Source organism: Rhinopithecus bieti, unplaced genomic scaffold (genome assembly GCF_001698545.2).
Source record: "Rhinopithecus bieti isolate Rb0 unplaced genomic scaffold, ASM169854v2 scaffold_662, whole genome shotgun sequence".
In the NCBI taxonomy this organism is placed as follows: Eukaryota; Metazoa; Chordata; class Mammalia; order Primates; family Cercopithecidae; genus Rhinopithecus; species Rhinopithecus bieti.
The window spans coordinates 1109415-1126362 of NW_016803231.1; the positions used below are offsets into that span (position 1 = coordinate 1109415).

Genomic DNA, 16948 nt, shown 5'->3' on the forward strand with positions numbered 1-16948 from the left:
CCTCCGGGGCCAGGACCGGGACCCACCGCCGCCGCCGCCGCCTGCGCTGTCGTCCGCCGCCCGCTCCGGCTCCCGCGCCGGCTCCTGCTAGGGCTCCGCGCGCTGCAGCGGCGCGGGGAGGGAGCGCTAGGAGCGAGCCAGGGAGGGAGGAGGGACCGAGGGAGGAGGGAGCGAGCGAGCGGCGGGAGCCGGGCGGGGGAGGAGAAGGCGCGGCCGCAAAACCTGGTGGTGGTGGTTGGGGGGTGACTCGTCTCCTTTCAGCGGAGGGGGCGGGGAGCGAGGGGCGCCCCAGCCGCTGCCCTGCACGTTTAGGGCAGCGAAACAGGCAGGGGGGCGCAGGCGAGGGGCGCACCAGCCAGGCGCTCCAGCTCTGCACACGGCCGCGCCCCTCCGGGTTCGGGGCTCCGGGCGAGTCCCGGGCCAGCCGGGTCTCTGGGAGTCCAGCGTGGGAGTCCGGCGTGTGGTCCTCCCTGGGTGTATGCGCGCACACCGTTGTGTGTGATTTTGTGTGGCCACATGCGTGTGCATGTGAGCGCGCGAGTGTGTTTACACGTGTTAACTGGGCTGTGGACGAACACACGCACGAGGACGGACAGGGCTCCCCACCCGAACAGGGTTGTTTGGAGGACAGCATAGGAGGCCGACCGGGAGCCCCCGTCCTGGCCCTGTCCCCTCCTCTCGGAAAGTCAGTGACCCTGGAGGATCCACATCCTGGCGCGGGAGGGCGAGTCAGTCAGAATGGGAAGCTCCAGGGGACGGTGAGGAAGCCGCGCTGGCCCGGCCGCTCTACCCAGGAGCGGGGTCTCGCGTACCTCCTCGCGCCCAGGGTCCCCGCCCAGCCTGGCTTCCTGCCCAGCAGAGGGCGGCAGGCCTCTCTGACCGGCTCCGTCCGGAGACCCTGCACCCAGCGGCCAGCAGAGGGCAGCGCAGAGCCTCCGTCTGGGCTTGACTGTTCCCTCCTCCCGGAACGGTCCCGGGGATCCTCGGCTGGGGCCACAACTTCAGATGGGCCCAAGGAATGGGACCTCTCCTCGGAGATCCAGATCCTCCCTGAAACTCAGATACAGAAACTAGGCCAGCAGGGATGTCTTGGCAAAGCCTGCAGAGTAGGTTACCACTCTCAGGACCTCACCTTTTTTCCCTGTACTACCCTCTCCATCTCCTTGAAGTCAGACGCCCTTTAACACCAAGCCAGTTTTATTAGAATAAGCATCCATGCTGACACCACCCGGCACAGGCATCCCTTCTCCACTGCTGGGAACAACCCATTAGCACATGAATAATCCTAATAGCTTGAGTCCACAGGGGCAGCTGAGGCTGGGGGAGGGGATCTAGCCTAAAGCCTCTCCGATTCTGGGGCAGACCCTGGAATCCCACTTCCAGTGACACCCCCTGCCCGACATCATTGCAGAGATGCCTGGCTGCCACGGAGGGACCTCTCCCCACCCCCAACAGCACCTTGTTTCTTCGCTGTTCTGCCTCAAGCACAGCCCAAAGACTTGCACAGACCTTCTGTTCCAGCTGCACCATTTCTGGGTACTTCTCAGTCTCTTTGGCACACCGTTGCTCTGGACAGTACTGTCTGGAGCACTTTCTCCTGTCTCCCATCCTCATCCTAGGCCTAGCTAGAGCCCCCTCCTAGCAGGTGTCCATGATATGCTCAAGTGTGAACTGTATGTTCACCCTCCAGCAGCTCTGGGGGAGGCACTATTGTTCCCCTGTGACAGAGGGAGGAAAACCCAGGCCCAGTGAGGTTCCAGGCTCTGCCCATGGTCACACAGCCAGCAAGGCACACACAGACAGCAAGGCACGGAAAGGGAATTGGATTCGCCTTCTGGGGCTGAGTGGACCAGCAGGGGGCAGGCTCGGCAGAAGGACTTATAGGTGGGAGGGGAAGCGGGGAGGGAAGCACAGGAGTCCCCCTCCCTCTCAGGGCCCAGCGCAGGCGGCTCCCCGGTCCCTCAACTCCGCGCTGCCTGGACCCCTCTCCAGACTCCCCAGCCCCCCCCACCCCGGCTGTTTGTGAGCTACCCGTGCGCTCCCGCCCTCCCGCGCCGCCTCCTCCCACCAGCCCGACAGGAATAGACGCTCGCTGGCTCCTGCGTAAAGGCTCCGCCAGGCACCCGGCGGGCGCGCAGTCCCGCTGGGGGGCGGGGGCGGGGGCGAGGGCTATTCCTGGTGCGGTGACTGACGCACGCAAGGCGCGGCCACCACATCTCTCCGCCCCCGACTCACCTGCTCCCTGCCTCAGTGATCTCGCCGGAGAAATGGGGGAGAAACCAGTCCTTCCACCCCCCAAGCCCCAGGTGCTACCAGAGGAAGCTGGGGTCCTGGGTTGCAGTATTCTGGGGTCCTGGGTTGGGGTATTCTGGCGCCCTCAATGATCCCTCCGCGCTTCGGAGGCAGCAGGGATGACCACAGAGCTGTGTCTGGGAGGAAGGGCCCCTTGGCCTCGGTTCTCCACTGTCAATGGCATCCAAGCCATTACCCCTTCCCTTTGTCTCCAAAAGACATGACCCCTCCCAGCTCTCCGTTTTATTCCAATGGAAACGATGGGGAGCTTTGGGGGAACAACCTGGAGGAGAGGGCTTTTTGAGGGTCTAGCTTGGGCCTGGTGAGAGTATGGGCCCCTTGTCACCTAAAGACTCCAGGAAAAGGGGGTTTGTCACTGGGTCCCCACCAGTCACCTCTGCATGAGCTGTGGAAGAGGAATCTCTCCTCTCCTGTCTGGTGGGGTGGTTCCCAGCAGAGTCCTCTCAGGGGTCCCAGGGCCATGGAGAATGTGACACAGCGGAATGGCCCAGTCCAAGTCTTCTCTGGCACAACCAGGGGATCATGTCCAGGAGCTACAGCTGAAGAATGTTCCCCCTCACCCCAGGCCGCTGGACCACTCGTGCCATGCCTTTTCCCTGATTTCTACCTGTGCTTTAAAACCTAACCAAGACCCATCTCTTCTATTCCTGCCTCCTCTCCCCAGACTGAAATGACCTTAGAGGCAGGGCCCCAGTCTTTTCCCTCTATCCTTACACTAGGAGCTCCCAAGAGCAGGTTTGAGACTGCGTGTCTCATAGGTGGGCACACAGCAGACCCTGGCTGCAGGCTGAGAACTCAGCAAGTCCCAATAAAGCAGGAGCCGGTGGCTGGAAGGAGCCAGACTGACTGCTCACTGCAAAGTGGAGAAGCTGGAATGGGTTTGCCGGGGAACACAGGAGGAGGGGGTAAGGCCCTCCAACATGTATTCAGCCCTTACTATAAGCCAGACTCAGCCACACTTCACATCTTCGTCTCTCTGCAAGATTGGCATTGCTGTCCCTACTGTACAAATGAGAAGACCGAGGTTCTGGGAGGGCTGGTGACTTGCTCAGGTTCACTCTGTGCATGGGTTACAGCTGGGCTTTGAAGCTCCGTGTGTATCTGATGTTAGTCCTGCTCTCCTCTCACAAAGAGGCTGAGAAGCAGGCGGCGGAGCTGGGGTGAGGACCAAGGGTCCCCCAGGCACATAAAGGAGAGGGTGGCACACACAGGCCTGCCTACATGCCTGCTCTATGCTGGTCCTATCCACTGGCATCCCAGCAGCTCACAGGGTTTTACGATGATGATTATTTCTGAAGGCACTTGAAATTAATGACGGCTCTAAAATGGCTGGGACAGCAGAGTCATTGCTGAGGCCTCTAATTAGCAAGAAAAACAGAGACCAGGAGCCTGGGTGGCGAGTGGGGGCTGGGCAGCTGGCATTGGGCATGGAGCAGGGCTGGGGGAGTGAGGTGGAACCAACATCCAGCTGGTGGGCCCTGTGGAGCTGGGTGCTTAGGTGGACCCCGCGTTCTACTTTATGCCACAAGTTAACTTGTTAACTTGCTGTATGACCTTGAGGGGATCACAGCCCCTCCCTGGGCCAAAGTTTCCCCAGCTATGCAATGAGGGGTTGCCCTAGGGGGTCTCTAAGTTCAGGACTCCTTGGATGACCCTGAGCCCCTAAAAGGCTGAAGCCCAGAAGCTGGGGGCCATGTAGCCTCCAGAAGCCACCACAGAGACCCACAGCCCTCCATGCCGGGGTTGCTGGGGCGGCTGTGTAATGAAGTACTAGGCTAGAGTGAAGTGGATTGAGAAGTGGCAGAAAATCCATAGGTCAGACCCTGTGCTGGTGCACTGTGGAGGCCAGCCAGGGATGGAAACACCTGAAGGGGCTAGCGGGACAGTCCCTTCTTGGAGGTGGTCCTGGAGATGTGGCCAGGTATAGAACCTTCCTGTCCCCTCCTGACCCCCTCCTCGAGAGTCAGAGGGGACTTAAGGACACCAGCTTCCCATGTAAGCATGTCACAAAGGGTCAGGCCTGGGTATCTTAAAGGAAAGTCCTTCATCCACTGCTGCCCAAGTCTGGATCCTCCACATCCTGCATGGGGCATCCAACATGGGGAAGGCACAGGGGCTCACCTGGAGGGGTCCTCTTCCCACAGTGGCTGGCTCAAGTTGGTGTGGAGATATGCAGGTTCCCAAAGAGCATCCATGGTGGGTGTAGGCTGAGGCCAAGACTCAAGGGCAAGGGTGTGGGAGGCCCATCCTCTTCCCTGGCATTTACTTCATGCTTGTCTTGTCATCGACACCTTTCTCAGCCCCTAAAACCCTCTCCCCTTCCAATTCAAGTCCCTGTGTGTCCCCCTCCTTCCAAAAACCTGCTCTGAGAACCTCACCTTCCCCTCAGGTGGGGCTATGTGTCCCTGGGCACCTTCCTGAGTCTCAGTTTCCTCCTCTGTGAGATAATGTCAGTTTCATGGGGTGGTGTGAGGGTCTCATGACTTAATGTGTGGCTGGTATCTACCTGATGCCGATGTAGTAGGAGCCTGATAAACACAGGTATTTTTAGGTGATCATACTGACTGTCATGGTCACTGGCTGCTTCCTGACCCCTCCTCTGTAAAGTCAGGACTGTATCCTAAGGTCCCTTTCAGCATTCTGACTCGGAGACATCTGGACCACATTCTCTGTCCCCTGAGAATCAGGAACACCCTGAGGGCATGGATTGATCTTGCCTCCTCCAGCTTCCACAGCCAGCCCAGAGCCCTGATTCCAGAGGGTCTGATGTCTGTAAATTACACCTGACTGAAGTCTCTTAATCAGGAAGGCCCAGTAGGATTCCCCTAGAGAGGAGGGCCAGGGCATGGGGGCAGGGATACTCTTGAATCCACACTTCTTACTCCCTCTCACCTTGGGGCTTTGGCCACCCATGCCTCCGTGGAAATGTTTCAGCACCAGTAACATGTCACTTGTCTAGAAGTAACGTAGTCAGCAGCCTCCCCTACTGGGAATCTCACCGGGAATCGGCAGAGGCCCAAAGGCTCTTGGAGGACTCATGACAGACGCCCTGGCAGGGAAATGAGGTCTGGGCCTGGCCCCCACTCAGTGCTTCCACAGCCCTTCTGCACTTAAGTTTATTAACTTAAGCCCTTCTGCACGGGGTGGCCTGGCTGCTGTATCTACAGTGGCTGAGAAGCAAGAAATTGGTCTGGGGCCAGTCAGTGAAGTGTCCCTCAGCACTGCCCGCTGAAGTCCCTCCAGGAAAACACCCAGTGTTCCTGACCTTGAGTTAGGATGCAGTTAGCTGTTCTTAAGAAGTCAAGGAAGTGTGCACTCCATTAAAAAAATTAAATTAGGAGCAAAAACAAAAAAAACAAATAGAAAATGTAAAGAGATCACTCCCTGGCTCCACGGGAACTCGGGTTCTGTGCTTGGCAGAGAGGTTCCTTCTGAGAGCCTGGCTCGGCTGTCCCTATGGATCATGTCAGGGGGAATTTGAGCTAATGTGTGCAAACAGGCAGTGCTATTAGCAATCCATTCATTAAGCGCTTGCCTTAAGTTCTGTTGTGCAGGAGACTTGTTTATTAACTTAAGTCGGAGCCTGTTATTAAGTCAAAGACAGCATAGTGGCTCGAAAGGTGCCCAGTGTCAGGGCAGGCAGTCTTAGGTTCCAGTTCTGACTCTGTCTCTGACTCCTGTGTGACCCTAGGCAAGTCACTTTACCTCTCTGAGTCTCAGTTGCCCAGTGATAGGCAGCCCCTAAGCCCACTCCCAGTGGTCCCTGCCCTACTTGTGTAATCCCCTCCCCTTGAGTGTGGGCTGGATCAATGGACCCACTTTTAATGAATAGAATACAGCAGAAGTGACGCAATGTCACTTGTGAGATTAGATTACAAAACAACTGTGGTTTCCATCTTAGGTACCTTTTCTTGATCACTTGCTTTTTGCCGTGAGGAGGGCCAGTTGCCATGTTATGAGAAGCCCACATGGAAAGGAACTGATGTCTCTAGTCAACCCCCCATGAGGCCCTGGGGCCTTCCAATAGCCACTCAGGTAAGCTTGGAAACAGCTCCTCTTTGAGTTGAGCGTTGAGACGACTGGAGCTCCGGCTAATGTCTAGATGGGAGCCTTGTGAGAGACCCTCAGCTAGAGGTACCCAGCTAAGCCTCACCTGGATTCCCAACTTACTGAAACTGGGAGGTAATAAATATTTGCTGTTTTAAGCTAAGTTTTGGAGTGATTTGTTATGCAGCAATAGATAACTAAACCCATGCTCTATCTGTAAAATGGGTATAATAACTCCTTTCTCCCAGTGTGGCGAGGGTATTGAGATAAGGCAGGCGAAGTGTCTGCTCTCAAGGGGGGCAAGGAATGGCACGGCAACTTGGTGGTTATTCAGTAAAGGTGAAAAGATGCACACCCTACGACCCAGCAATTCCCTAAAGTATGAGCACAAGAAGGCAAGCAGAGGAGCGCTCATGGCAGGATTGTTTGTTATAGCGAAAAACAGGATGGGCCTAAGTGCCCATCATCAGGAAAAGGAATGTACAGAACGTGGTACATTCGCACAATGGAATACTATGCAGCAATTAAAACAGCTATGCTGGAGTTACTTGCATCAGCATAGGTGATCTCATAAACACGATGTGGAGGAAAAAAACATATGTACAAGGTATACCATTTATCTCAAGTTTAAAAACAAGCCCCAAACGCTATAAACTGAACATGGATACCTACAAATACAGGAAAAGAATTAAAACATGCAGGACAGTGATTAACACCAATTCCAGAGGACTGTCACCTCAAGGGAGAGAGAAGGGGAGGTGGCAGTCAGGTCTATCCTGATCCCCACACTTCGAACCCCACACCATGAGCAGCACAGTGGTTCTAAGTGTGTTTTCCACTCACTCAGCAACCCACTCAATCCTCTCAGCAATGCTATGGGCTCCCTTCTATTATTATCTCTTCTTATGGGAGGAAACTGAGGCACACAGAATCCAGGGAGATATTCCTGGGCTTTCCAGTCTAGTGGGAAGCCAGGGCCTGGTTCCTCACTCTGTCATTAACTTGGAGGAGTCCACATTATCTCCCTGGGCTCAGTTTATTCTTCTGTGGCTTGGGAGACACTCACTCCTTTCTCTTGATAGGTGTGGCTTGAGAGACTTGCAAAGTCTTGATTAATCAACCTGGAATATTTGCAGAGACCCTGTGAGCCAAGCCTGGTGCCAGCTACATGGCAGGGGAGACTAAAAACAAAGAAGTGTGGACAAGAGAAGGTGTATATAAGACAATTCAATCCAACATAATTCAGTATGGTTTGTTTTCACATGGGCTCAATTCACAGACAGACAATAGGTGAGGTTAAGGATATTACTTGAACACCTCTGGCATGCTAGGCCACATACTAGGTGCTTTTACATATTATCTCATATAAGCCTCAATCACACCCTGTAAAGTAGGGACTATTATTATCCTCATTTAGCAGTGAGGAAACAGGATCAGGGAGGGTGAGCAACTTCTCCAGGTCACACTGACAGCTGAGATTGCCAGGATGTGCCCTCCCTCCATTCTGACCTGTCCTCTGTTTGGTGTTGGGGACACAGATGGAGAGACCAGGCCTTGGTGCCCACTGGGGGATCTCAGCACAGACCAGGAGAGTCTGGAGGAGTCTGGAGGAGGTGGAGCAAACAGGAGAGGCTTCCTGGAGGAGGAGGGTGAAGGCAAACGCTTCAGTGGGCTCACTGATGGTAAGACAGGTGGAGGCATCCATCCATCTCCTAATTAATTAATTAATTAATTCATCAAATGCCAAACATTTGCCACGGTTTTCTCTGGGCTCCAAAGCCCATGGTCTGGCAGGCAAGACTCAACCTAGTGTGATCCAGGCTGAGGTGGGAGAAGTGGGGGTGAGGCTGCACACACACAGCAGACAGGACAGACATCCAGGAGGAAGCAATGGCTGAGCTGAAACCAAAGGGTGAGTCGGGATCAGTCAGGTACACAGAAGGTGGAGGCTGGTGCTCCAGGCAGAACAGCAGGTGCAAAGGCTGGGCCCTGGGATGGAGAGGAAGGAGAGACAGCCAGCCCTGAGGAAGGCTGCTGTTGGCCAAGGAGGTACCAGCTCAGCTGAGAGCAGGGTGCAGAGCTGAGGCTGCCACCACCTCTCGCCCAGGTAGGGTGGCTGCCTGCCTTCTCCAGCCGATGGGTCCCCACGCCATCTCAGCCCTATTGGGCAGGCTGGGCCCCTCTCCAGAGAGATTAAGAGCAGGGGAGTCTGAACCATAACGGTGCATGTAATTATGTGCAAAAACAAAGGAGGGTTCCTTAATAATTGATGGTGGGAGAGAGTAAATATCGGCAGAGGCACCCGGCTGCATCGCCCCGGCCCGTCTGGCTGGGACCCAGGGCGGCTGCTTGGCCGCTAATATGCCTATAAATTATTGAAGTTATAAAGAAGAAAGCAGGTGTCATGTCGCACCCATAAACAGCTTGTTAGCTAAGACTAACGAAGGGGCGGCCGGCCTCTTGGCACTGCATGGGCTCCCCCTACACCCTCCCTGATTACAGAAGGAGACAGATGAGTGGTGGGCGTGGTAGGAGGCTGAGAGCCTGGCTGGCCCCACACCCCGTCTCCCACCTTCTTGACCCACTGTGGAGTCAGGTGGTGCTGGGAGAGAGAGGAGGCCCAGAGACACAGAGAGCCAGAAACGGGGCTGTGACTGTCCCAGCACTGTGGGTTCAAATAGCAGCTGGACAAACCTGCGACAGAGGATGTCAGAGGTTCTGCCAAGCCTGATAGGTTGAGGCCAGCTGGGATGCTGGGAAGTACTAGACACTGGGGTCGGACACTCAGGGTGCACATCCCAGGGAAGCCACCTGTTGGCGGAGGGGTCTCGGGCAAGTCACCTGCCCTCTCTGAGCCACTTTCCATTCATGCCACCTGGGGATACTCATGCCTATCTTGGAGGGTTGTGGAAAGGGTTCTAAAGCATATGCATGTGACATTTCTTGTGGACAGTAAGCCCTCATGAATGGGGCGCTCCTCCACCTCCGCCTTCCACCCCCATCTCAGGGATTCCTAATTAGATCAGGCCTAATGAGGCTTCCCTCTGCCTGGCTGTTTATGCTCCATTAAGACCTGAGTCCAGGACAGCAGTGGGAGGGAGACAGCTGCAGAGGGGGAAGGTGTCCAGTTGCCAGGGCTTGGTTCATCCTAGGCTTCACCATGCACGGGGCACCCCCACCCTCAGGGAGTGGAGAAGGGAAACAGAGGCAGGCCTCCGGAGTCAGAGCTGCCAACAGGGAGAGGCCCCATGGTGTGGGGAGAGGGAGGAAGGAGGATAGAAAGAGCAGCTGGGAAGGTTGGCATTTTGGCTCCTCTATGTGAAGAGCTTGGAAGCCCACTTTCCCTCAGGCCGGGGGTCTCTCTGAGATGTTCCCTTTCAGGCAGCCTAATTTGGATACTTAGGTGCTCATGGAGTGCTCAGCTCTGCCAAGGGCCATATGAAGGCAAGGAGGGCAGTCTGGACCCAACCTGGCCCTAGGAAGCCCTTCAGAGCCCCCATAATCTGCTCCATACCTCACAGGGAGCAAGGCTGGGACTGCCACTTGGGTTTGGGCAGCAGACAGGCGCCTCTCCAGGTCCTGAAATCCCCCAGCAAGGCATTACTTCTGCAAGTGGTTCCCTTCTCCCAGAGGAAAAGAGGGAATCCCAAAATTCTTATCAAATATGCTTTGAGCCTCTTCTCCCAGGGGTCCTCTCTGTACCCCTTATCTCACTTGTGCAGCCTTGGTCTATCCCGCTGAGGCCTCTTTGCAGATGCACAGAGAGGTGCCTTAGCTGCCCGAGGCCATGCAGCGAGTCAGCAAGGAAGCTTGTGGAGCCTGGGCTTGGTGCCTCTCCCCACACCACTGGACTTAGCCCTGGGAGGAGACAAAGACTCACACTCAGCGCACTCTCTGACAGCCACTGTGGTGTGGTGGTGTGGCATTCCCAGGAGCTCTCTTCCTGCCCAAGAACTCACTGTGCCCTGGACACCTGCCCGTCTGTCACCCGCTTATCAGGGTGGGGGCAGCCGGGGCTGGCACTTACAGTATCAATCAGGGTGGCCTGGTCAGAAAGGAGATGGAGATGTTTTTCAGGTCCCCTGGATGGTGCTGGGAGCAGGACGGCTGTGTGGGCTGAACCAGGCAGGAGAGCAGGGCTGTCCACGGGGTCAGGGGAGACCCAGGGCCCTGGGGCAGGACTCAGGACAGAAGCAAACCTCAGGGTAGGGAGGTCCGCAGTGGGAAGGGCCCTCTCCCCTCCCTGTCTAGGTCAGACCTTCATAAGGGCTGCTGGGACAACAGCAACAGTCCGGTTCCAGGGAGGGGCCAAGAGGCCCATGGGCCATCAGGGGTTGGATAGCGGAAGGGAAAGCTGGGAGCCTCAGACCTGCAGAGCTTCTGTAGGGGCTCTCCTGGCTCCTTGGCCTGCCACCCCCTTCCCTGCCATTCTTGGTCATGCCATCCCTTTGGTTATGGGCAAAGTGTCCGACAAACTCCCTCATCACATGGTGGGCATGGAGGTGGGGGTACTGAAGGTGGGCACCCCAGCACCATGGTTCAGGGCTTACCCCCCAGAGAGTAGCAGCCACAGCCCTGGCCCAGGGGCAGCAAACCCAAGGGAAAACTTCCTTCCCAAGAGTCTGGTGCTGCCTCCAGGGAGGACATTTTTCATTCCCACCGAATCCTGCTCCAGCATGGGAAGGGGCAGGGGGTGACAGCTGTAAACAGGGAAATGGGGGTGGGGTGCAATGGCTCAAGGACTTCCTGAAATGTGGACTCTGCTGGGCAGAGCACTTGGTCAATTCCCTCCCTGCTCTGCCCTCATTCCTGAATGTGGCACCTGCTCCAAAGAGTGGTGAGGACACGATGGGAGAATCCATCAGAGTCGCAGGGCAGGGCCCGGCACTCATGAGCCCTACAGGGGACAGCCCTTGTGGCCATGAGTCCAGCTGGGGCAGCGGTGTCTGCTTTGCGAATGTATCTACTCTGGGGGAGTTTAGGAAGGATACGTAGCTGTGTTGTGTTGTAGATCTCTGTGGTATGTGTCGTGCTAAATGTGTGTATGGTGTCTCTGTTGTATGTGTTGTGTTGTAGAGCTCTGTGGTATGTGTCATGTTAAACATGTGTGGGGTGTCTCTCATGTGTGTCAGGGTAGGTGTCCCGAGCAGAATTTTTCTTCAACTCCTTCATCAGTCCACAGACAAAAGACCCAAGCCCCTATTCAGGGCTTCCCAGCTGTGCTGGAGGAACCACAGCTGTACCCGGGCTGCGCCCTCTCTCTCTATCCCTTCTCTGCCCAGGACATCCTGGAAGCACAACCCCCTCAACATGGCTGCCCCAAGCCTGCAGGGGAGGTGGCCGAGGAGGGGTACCCTGGTTCCAGAGGTCCCCAGACAGGCTTGAGCATCTATCTGCTTCTTCTGAGCCCACCACCTGCCTGTGGTATTTCCGTCACCTGGGAAATAAGGATGGCATTGGTGGAGGTGCTAGCGACACCAGGAGAGCAAGACAGAGTCCACGACGTGGACCCGGAATATGACAGGAAATGGGCCCCAGAGCAGAGCTAAGCCCAGGGGCAGGCTGAGCCCGGGCTGGCCTCTCACTGGCCACTTCGGAACCTGAGGGACACAGCGCTGGCTGGCTCCCTCAATCCCTCCAGCAAACACAGACATGGCTGCTGTGCCCATTTCACAGACGAGAAAACTGGGACTAAGAGGGGTGAGGTAAGTTGCACCGGTGGAGCCAGGACCAGCAGCCAGGCCTGGCTCTGGTGATAAGCGGTTTAGGGTTGGATAAAGGGCCCCTGGGTGGGCTCTCCTCTATGGGATAAACGATGTGGCTCAGGCCGGCAGCCCGAGGTGGAGAGATCTAGAAGGCCCCAGCCGATAGGAGGGCTCCCCACACTCTCAAATCAAAACATGGGCGTTTACACTCAGACACAGTGTGTTCACACCACCTGCTGGGGCGTGAAAATCAGCCATAAATACCTGCACGGTGGTGGTGGCTCATCAGGAGTGGGGAGAAGGGCCTGGTGTGCTCTCAGGAAGTTCCCAGTGACTCATAGGCTGTGGACCCCTCTCTGCACTTCCACACACCCCTCCTCCCAAACATACACGCTCAGAACGGGCAGCGCAGGGAGTAGTACCCACCCATTCCCCATACCAGGGGCTGAGGGCATTGGGAGGAAGGAGCCCCGGCCAGCCAGCTTGCAGGGACTCCACACATCACAGCCCAAGACGCTGGGGCAGAAGACCCCAGGGCACACAGTGGGGTGGGTGGGATAAGGTAGAGGCATGGTCCTGAGGCCCACTCCTTATCACTGCCTCTCTCCCAAGAGCTACCCAGGCCACTCAGCAGACCAGTGCCCAGCTCTCTTTCTATGCTTAAACTTGGCAACAGAGTCCTCACATTTACTTAACCTGCGGAAGGTAGAGCGGGATGTACGTGCATGCCTCATGGCTAAAGATAAATGCCAGCTAATGCCTGAAGTGTGGAAAGCATCGTGAACAAATTCAGGGCTACTATGTTCATCCTCCCATCCTTAGGCCAGTGGGTCTCTGACTGGTGAATGCAGGGCTGCTGCCTCCGTGGGCCTTGGTTCTGCACCTGCCCGCACTCTGCATCCCACACACGTCTTCCCGGTCCCACCAGAGAGCTGGTTCCAGACCCACTTTAGAAGAGCTGGCGGTCTTTCCTGAAGCTAGCCGTGTGCACTGGGAACTGAAGTGTAAACAGGAGCAAAGCTCAAGGCCTTGCTGGTAATTCTCCCTTTGTGGTGGACATTAGGTAGCCTTACTCACAAAGGGGACAGCCCAGGGGTATAAGATCCCAAGTGCCCTTAGACACCTCCACTGCCTGGGCAGCCCAGGGTGAGTCCTGTGAATGAGCAAGTGCATGAGCAGGCCTCGGATTCTCTATCTGCAAAGCAGGGATGGTGTCTGCCTCATTTAGAGGCTGGGGAGTGGGTGAGATAAAAGGGTGATTGAAGGGACTTCAGCATGAGCCTGGTGGCCTGTGATGGAACAGACACCCAGCTGCCAAGGGGCAAATACATCCACACCCCTGCCCCACTTTCTAGGCCCAGTAAAGTTGTAAAATAGTCAGTAAAGACACTGATTGTCCCTGCCTGTGTTTAGCTGCACGTCAAGGAAATGTGCCTGGTCCAGACATGTGACCTGTAAGGGACTCCACCCCACCCTGCCACACAGCAATGGGTGGAGGACCTGGACCTACATGGAGGCGCCTCCCCAGCCCGGACTTGGTACCCACTCTGGCACCCTCTGGTTTTGTCCTCACAGGAGTTCTCCCTCCCAGCACCCCCCTGTCATGGCGACCAAGAGGGCTACGGGGCAGGGAAGGGGAGAAGAGGGAGGAGACTCTGCTGTGACTCATAGCAAAGTGAGTCCCTCCTCTCTGCACCCCTCCTCTCTGCACCCCAAATATGGGTCATAAGTCTGTAAGCAGGTGGGGCACACACAGGCAGGAACCTGGGGTTTCCCCCACTTCCAGGAGGGACAGACCAGGGGCCAGCCAGCCTCTCTCCTGGGGGCAGACGTGGCAGAGCATAAACCCACCTTGTCCCCTGCCATCGTCTGCCCCGATTATTCTCTCATCTCCATCCCCACAACCTGGGGCTTCTCTGTCCCCAGGAGCACCCCAGGAAGGGATGGGAGCTTTGATAGTCAGAAGTGACCGGACAGGATTAGCTGATAGCCAGGGAGGGTGGGCTCTTCTCAACTGACCAGAAAGGAGGCAGACCCTCACTACAGAACCTGGGAAACATTAATAATGTCTAATATCTATCAAGTCTTTCCCCTGGGTCAGCAGACACCAGGGCTCACCTGGTGTCTGCTCCCTCTCTCTGGGCTCATTTACTCATTTCATACTCTCAATGGCCCTATGAGGAAGGTTCTGTGACTACCCTCACTTTACAGGGGAGGGAACGGGCATGGGGAGGCTAAGGAGCTTGCCTAAGGTCATGGCGAAGTGAGCAGTGGAGCTGGGACGGGCGCCTGGTGTTCACTCTAGCTAACGAGTATGGAGGTGCGGGAGGGCTCAGGGATAGGTGGGTGTGGGGTGGGGGACTTGGAGCTCTTTGGTCCACTTTCCTAGTTTACAGGCACTCCCACTGAGGCTGGAAGGGCAGTGTCAGGGGCTTCACTGGTGGGAGTCCAGGGATGGGCAGGGTGGCTCTCGGATCAGGTCCTGGTTATGCCCCCGGGCTGTCCTGCACCTGACAGGAGATATTAGGGAGCCAGGGATGAAAGGGTCAGTCTAGAAGAGCACAGTCCAGGGGAGAGGCCCTTCTCTATGAAAACTGGTGCCACCATTGCTAACTGATGAACAGTGAGACATCTATTTCCTTGCCTCCTTCTTTCCTCCCTCTCTCTGGGCTCTGTCCTCATGCATCTGGGAAGGACAGGGCAGTCAGACAGCCAGCCACAGGGACAGGGTGGTAAGTGGGCAGGACTTTGGTATCAGGTGTGGGTAGCTGGGGCCCTCAGTATCATATTAACTCCATTTTACAGATGAGGAGACTGAGTCCCAAGATCACCCAGATGCAATAATAATTGCAATATTACATTAACCACAAAAGTTAGCATTGAAGGAGCACTGGCTGCATTCTAGGCAGTGTGCTAGACACTTCACATGCAATGAACAGGCAGATCCATGACTGGCAACATCCATGACTGGTACAGAGGGGAAAGAAAACTGAGGCTCAAAGAAAGGAAGTCACTAGCCCAGCTACTGTCACAAAAGTGGCAGTAGAGGACAGCAGAGTGGCAATGTCCACTCATGCAACCATGCACATGGCCACTGTGTCAGCTGCACGCCTTCCCCACTCCCCAGGCAGCTGGAAAGTGGTGGAGCTGAGATCTGAACCTACATTTGTCCAAGTTCTTACTCCAAGGCTGGGCTCTACTCCCGTGTTGACTGCAGCTGCCAAGAGAACTTTAAACAGCAGTTCGAGCCACAGGAGGACCCAGCCTGATCCTGGCCCCGACCTGTGGCCAAGGGGGACAGAGATCCAGGCCCAGCTTGTCTCAGCCTCGGGCCTGACCTCTTTGGGCCTCAGAGGCCCTGCTATGAAAGGGGGAGCCCTAGGTAGAATAAATGAAGTGAGACTGAGGCCCCTTGGGACCATACTGACTCACCCACGGTGGCCCAGGTCAAACCCACTTCCCAAGGGTCACCCCTCGTGCACTCTGTTCTCCAGGGCTGGAGACCTCAGGCAGGCCCCTGATTCTCTGGGACCCCAGTCTGCTCCCTGCTGCCCTGCTAAACAGAGTTCCCAAAGACAGAGACAACAGGAACCCAGGCCTTGGTCTCAAACCTGCAACCACACACCCCAGTGGCCTCCAGGAATCCTGCACACACATCCCAGAACCCCCCAGCTCTGCACGTGCTATTGTGGGTCCTGGTCTGTGGAACCCCAAGTCCAAACATAGGGAAGTGCCTTTCAGACACATCCAAGAAATGACCCTTAATCCTCCAAGCTAAGAGAGATTGTTTGGACTAGACATGGCAGTGACATAGGCTAGCAGTCTGTATTGTCTGCAAACCCAGAACTGTCCTTGGCTGGCCAATGTAAATGTGTTTTCATGGCAACACACATGGTCATATAAATGGGAATGTTCTAGGCAAACGTGTGGTCTATGTAAATGTTCATAAATTCAAAGTAAACATGTTGGGTGGTGACGCCTGTGTACAATGTAAATGTCCATTCTTTGGTTAAGACAGAGGACTGTATGAAAGATGCGTCTGGCTGATGGAAATACACACATGTGCAGTCAGTGGAAATGCCTGTTTAGTACAAATGTAAGGTTGAGACAAATACCCATGTGGGTCTGTAATATGGGAACAACCATCAGAGATGGAAGTCACCATGGAGAAACAGCAAGGTCATTTCCACCCAGGGACCAGGAGAGCAAAGATTCAGGGGTACCATGTGGAAAGAAGAGAGCAATTTGGAGGAGGAAGGGGGTTCAGGAAGGAGCTGAGGGATAGGGCACTCTGGCTTCTGGGTCAGGCTAGAGAGCTGGGTCGGCTGGGGCTAGGGGTGCTGGGGAAGGTTTCTAGCTGGAGGACAGAATCCAAGGGAACCCAGAGGGCAGTGAGGGCAGGCAGGACTCTTGCTGAGGCTGGACTCCCACAGCCTGCCCCACTGAGTACAGCAGCCCCCAACACTGCTCATGGCTGGGCAGGTGATGGCCACCAAGGGGAGAGTGGAGATGATGAAAGGGGGGAGATCTTTACCCCCAAACAAGACTTAGTTCCAGGCCACCCAGTCATTGGGTAACATTGGCCAATGCCCCCCAAATCCCAAGCCTGTCTTCTCTGTGGAAAATGGGAGAGGGGATAAATACCACCCACACGTTCTCACATGAGCTCAGAGGTAAAAGGGCTTTGCAAACTGTTAAGTGGTGAACAATGTGAGGTGAAGGTGCTTTGCTGGCCCTGGGGCTTTGTTGCCAATTAACAGGCACTGGGGTGGCCGATTTGATGTCTACAGCATGGTAATGTAAGCCTGTGCACAGCACGTGCATATGTGTGTGTGTGTGTTTAAGACTCGCGGCTTTCAGAGACCATGCCACGCAGGTTTGGA

General features: G+C 55.8%; 1 protein-coding gene across 1 annotated transcript in view; it reads right to left on the reverse strand.

Moving 5' to 3' along the window:
* The window catches only part of LINGO1 (leucine rich repeat and Ig domain containing 1), a 184592-nt gene that overhangs the window by 21077 nt on the left and 146567 nt on the right, over positions 1-16948 (reverse strand). The gene's annotated exons all lie outside the window — the stretch shown is intronic.